This window comes from Hevea brasiliensis, unplaced genomic scaffold (genome assembly GCF_030052815.1).
Source record: "Hevea brasiliensis isolate MT/VB/25A 57/8 unplaced genomic scaffold, ASM3005281v1 Scaf9, whole genome shotgun sequence".
NCBI lineage: Eukaryota > Viridiplantae > Streptophyta > Magnoliopsida > Malpighiales > Euphorbiaceae > Hevea > Hevea brasiliensis.
In genome coordinates, this window is record NW_026615310.1 from 245,876 (window position 1) to 251,875 (window position 6,000).

A 6,000-nucleotide genomic window follows, 5' to 3' on the forward strand; every position below is an offset into this window, starting at 1 on the left:
CAGGAAAAATGCATTCTTGATCGTAATAATCTCTGTTTATGTAACTTGTTTGTTCTGACACAGGGAACATTAATTAATTGGCTATTATTTTTTATTTAATTAATTAGTTCATATATATCCATGAAAATCAATGAAAAAAATTCAAATCATGATTTTTGTCTAGTTATTGCAGCATTATGTAATTTTTTTTTTGAAAGATGATGCGCTGTGTATATCTCTATCATATGATATAATTTAATAAATGCTATCCAACAGTTTTTTTTTTTTTTTTTTTTTTTTTTTATATGTAGATAGAAGGCATGCAAATGGCTCAAGGACGGGAATAGATCGCTGTTAAAACTATGATAATTTTAATGGGATCTTTGTTCTAATATAAGCCACTCATACACCCCATTTACAATCGATGTGGAATCCCAAAGGGTCACCCCATGGGATACGCCCGACCCACTTGCGGACCTCAACCCATGGGCCACACCGGACTTAGGACTCCCTCACTTTTCACTTTGGGTCTAGTTCTTTTTTTTTACATAGATAGAAGACACACAAATGGCTCAGGGACAGAAATAAACCCCTATTAAAACTATAACAATTTTAATAGAATTATTGTTCGCATATAAGCCATTTATACACTCCATCCACAACTGATGTGGAATCCCAATGGACCTCTATCGAACAGTTGGTGTTGATAGATTTTGACAACAATAGAGCATATTTCCACTCAAGAATAGGCAATAATGTGACGTATACACCTTAGCATTATATAATTAATACCTTAACATTATATAATTAGTACACAACGCTATAATATATGAACTAAATTTTTCATCAATTGCACCTTATAATTAAATTAGTATTTAGATCAATTATGAAACATATTATAATTAAATGTATAATGCATATCTTATTTCCATATAATTAGTGCATATCACTGTAATATATGATAAAATTTTCATTATTTGCTCATTATAATTCAATTAGTAATTAAATCAATTATTAAATATATTACAATTAAATTTATTATTCATAACTTAACTCCATATAATTAACACATAACATTATAATATGTACTTAATTTTTCATTAATTGCTCCTCATAATTCAATTGATATTTAAATCAAATTTGAAACATATTATAATTAAATATGCTATGCATACCTTATATAACAAGTACATAGCACTAGATCTTTTATTAACCGCTTCTTAATTATAATTCAACTAGGAATAGGTTCTTAAATTATATAATAATTATATATATAATTGATTCATATTATTTAACTAGAGATTAAATAGTATTTGAATTCAACTATATAACTATTCAATCGCTAAATATATGATGGCAAATAACTAAAAGTAGCATGACATATATTTTATAGTATTCATCAAGGTTTTTAAATCCAACCTGATAAAAAATCAATTAAGGCATATAATTAAGAGTTTAAAATTTAACTAGAGTCAAATCATATTTTAACTGGCATAATATTAAATAAATATTAACTATATTATAAAATTAAAAATGTATTTAAAATTATAATAATACATATTATAATTAGTAGTTATATGTAAATATTTTAAATAATTTAAAATTTTTAATTAAAATTAAAATTTTGTTTAATAATACTTTATAATAAAAATATATGGATTTAAATGTTATAATAATAGAATCGTTAATGTCAATAAAAATAAATTAATTAACAAAACAAAAATTTATCAAATAATAAATAGAGAAAATTTATAATAATTTTTGTAACATAAGAATAGTAAAATAAAATAAATGAATGCAATATAAATTAAATTAATATAATAAAATTTTTAATATATATATATATATAGAGAGAGGGAGAGAATAATCGCCAAGTATGTTGTATTAGTGTAGAGTTGTTGGTCCGCTAGGTGGGGAAGAGGCTCCCCACGCTAGTTGCTAGAATTTTTTTTTTTTTTATTGGACAACACTAGCATTTGTTCATTCTCAGCTGCCCAAGCTTGGATTACACCACCTTTCAAGAAAACAATAATAAAGGTTATAGTTGTAATTTTCATCCATTTTGAATACATTAAACCTTATATTCAATCACTTCATTTATTATACAAAATTTTAAACAGAGCTAAATTCTAAATTAGGAGATAAAGACAATCGGTACCCCACTAAGATTGGCCTTGTAGGCCTATGAAATGGTTAAATTGTACAATTGATGAGAATAAGAAGTTTGACGGACACTTTTATAAATATGGAAAAGTATAGAGGGGTGTGAGGCCACTTTGTTCCTAATGCTCTTGAAGGGGTGTGATTGGTTGGCCACTGGTGAGCACAATCGGACCCAGCTAGTTGCTATGTTTAGTGTAAAGCTCTTCATCATCCAGGGGTCACTGGCGCAAGAGCACTCTAAGTGAGTGCCCTACGTACTCTTTGTATTAGGCGGCGAGCATTGTGCTCTAGTAAGATAGGAGCTCGGTGTCTCCACAAAAAAGGAGCTTCATGAGCACTACAAGAATATCTGTGATTTACTATAAAAAAAAAATAGTGAAAAGGAATCAATATAACCGATCACGACTAGTTTATGGAGCTCTGAACATTGTGTGCCAAATTGTTGCAGGATCTATATATCTTGTGCTACACCCAATACTCATTATAGAAAGAAATCATGTTAAAGAGACGACGATGAAGAAACCAACATATTCATTCCTATCATAGGAAACCGATAGGACAATTAAATCATCTTGTTTGCCGTTAATTCATACCAACAAGGAATAGCTATTCCTTGCCTGTTTTTTCGGGAATCTTATATTCTTTCGTTGGTAATCAGCACATGAGCACACAGTTTTAAAACTGTGCGAAGGCACAACCAACGCTTTGGTGGTGTGATCTTTGCTTAATCTCTGAGTCAATGTATACATTGATATGCATGCCTCAAGAAAGACACACCGGCAAAGACCTTGGCTGCAAGAGTGGCCATTCTCTCCTATCTTCTCTTCTTTTATCAAAGTCAAGACAACCTTGTTTGGAGTTTTTACGTAATAGGCCCGAATAACTTTCGTGTCAGACCAACAATCCATATGGGAAGTTAATTTATTCTTGGGTCGGTCTTGCTTATCTGACTGATTCTGATTGCCACATCAATCTACTTTAGTTCATTTTTTTAGCTTGAACTTTACTTTTCCAACAAATTTAACTCATGTTCTACACTTACTGATTTAAGTATCTAGGTGAGAAGTTGAAAATGGAAAAATGCATTCTTGATTGTGAGAACCTCTGTTTATGTAACTTGTTTGTTTTGACATAGGGAATAGAAATTAAGTGAGGCTTAGGGATCATATGATTAGGAACTTACGCTGGGTTGAAGGTTGATGAATAGGAACTTTAAGCAGCCATTCAGGATTTGTAATTGATATAGGGGCTTGTTATTATAGTTTTTGTGCAGAAAATTATGAAAGATAAAGCAAAAAAAAAAAAAAAAAACCAGAGAGAGAATTGAGTGTTCCTGCCTACTTTGTTTTGCACAGAATGCATGGTCTGGCACATGTATAAATCATTACGATATTTTAAATTTTCTGTTCATTAATTCATTGTTTCATGTTTCTCTGGCAAAATTAGACATATGAAAATGAAAATTAAGTCTATATACTTGGGAGATTTCCTTGCTGGTAGCACTTGCTCAGCAGAATTTATACGGATGAAAATTGAAGAAGTTGGTGCATTGTTCCTCGACAAACCTTTCAGCATTGAGAATTGCCAAATGGAAAGAGAAATTAAAAAAAAAAAGGAAAGATAAATTTATTGAATCAAGCCTTCAATAAAGTTCTGCATGTGACAAGGCCCTATTTGGCTCTCATTGGCTAGGTGTCGAGTCACTGGGAACTGCTATGGACACAGAACAATCTTTCCATGATCGCTTCATGAGGAGCAAAATATTCTTCGTTGAGGACAGCCCATGTAGCATGCTCCTTTTAACTTGTGCACGATTCTGATTCGCGATGATATGGCCTTCGCATCAACTCCATATCAGCGTTGATAAACAACCATCAAAGACACAGAATAGCATGAAGTCACCGCTCGATGGCCATTTTTCCTCTATTCACTAGGTCCTCTTAGAGGCGTGTAAGCATGCGTTGAAACCTTTGTATGTCTTCTGAAGCATTTATATAGAGTAGAAAACTGCTTTAATGTCCCTCATAGAACATGGAAAAATCTTGGTTTGGAGGTTTTTGAGACAGTAGTTTATACAAGTAAGATAATCGTTTATTCCTATGTTTGTTTTAGACTTCTTAGCTGTCTATTCTTGACCTTTCCTAGGTTTGCTTCCCCATTGATCGAGGATCATCTTGTATACCCACTGAGAGAACAAGAGACATGGAAATTCAGGGAAGAGGATTGGCTTGTTCTGCTTGACTTCAACTAATCAGGCATATTTGGGGCTTAACAAAGATTATTATGGACATATTATATGGTTCTCAATTTTAACTTTTACTGTTATTTTTTATGATTGCTCAATTGGATTTTCTTCTGCTCACCTATTGGTTCTTTACTTTGAAGTGCTCCTATCAGTCCAAATCATGACGCATCAGTTTTGGGTTGCAGATGCCATCATTCCACCGAGTATCGAGGTTCACATTATAGGCGAGAGAGATTGAACTTATAAACATTCACTTTGGTACTGGTGGTAAACTTTGCAGTTTCGTGTGTGGTTGATTACTGTTCTTTTGTGGCCAAAGGAACTGTTTTCTTAAATAACTCTTCTCTACATGCACACACATGGTTTGCTAGTGGTGGTGGTGATGATGGAACTCAGACTCTTGCATATTTGCTTCAAAAAGCCTAGAAATTATTTTTGAGCCTTTCCAACTGATGGTGATAGATGCCTAATTATGAATTCCATGCATAACCTTGAAGGGCAATTACAAATTTAGATAGCGGAGGAAAATAGAAAGTGTGATACAGCAATCTTGGAGATTAATTAATATGTAGACTACACTGGAGGAATGTGATGCATACATTTTGCATAATCATTTAGGTTTAATTTCATAGCCATTTTATTTGATTATTAGTCACTTTTAGCTAATTTCATTAGTTAATTAGTTAGTTTTTCATAATTGTCAATTATAAATTAATTTGTAATTTTTACTTTATTTTGTAGGAAAAATGGTGTTTTGGAAGGACTAAAAAGAAATTTTGCCATTGAGGAGTGATCTCTACAGCCAAAGATGTTAAAAACAAGTTTCAAAGTTGAAATATGTATTGGCCAAATTGCGCATAACTTGCCGCATAACTTATGCAGATCTGTATAAGGAGAAAAATCACTGTTCCAATACCTGCCGAATTGTACATAAGGAGAGTGCATGGCTTATGCAGATTCACGCCCCCTTATGCAATCTCACGGAATTGTGCATAACCTATGCGCCTGGTCATGCAGTTTCGCATAAGTGAGCCAGAAACCAGCCGAAAACTGCATAAGGGACTGCATGACTTATGCAGTCCACTTATGCAGTCCCACAAAGATTTCATTAATGAGCTGGCAGAAGATTTCCTCAGAAAATCTCTCCTCAAACACACCATTTTAGGGCTCCATGTCAGAAAATGTTATAAATAGCCTCATTCCCATTTTAGAAAGGGAGGAAAGAGAAGGAAGAATTAAAAAGGGAGAAGAGTAGGAGCAGCTGAAGAGTCACAATCATTTTCCATACCATTTCCAACTAGATTTGGAGATTTCTTTCTTTTCTTACATTTTTCCTACATTTCTAGTGTTGAGCTTTTTGTTTCTTAGCTTAGATTAAAGCTTTATTTCCATTTAAACTCAGGATATCTTGTAAACATTATGGGTAGTGAGTAGTTTTAATTTGATTCTGGAGTAAGGGTTGTAATATTTGGGATATTTTGTGAATTTTGATTGGGTAATCCATATTTTGTGGTCTTATTGAGTTTTATTCATTTCTTGTGTGCTTAATGACATGCTTAATATAGGATCCCATTAAGTGATGTTCTTAATCCATGGTTGAGGCACCGAAAGGA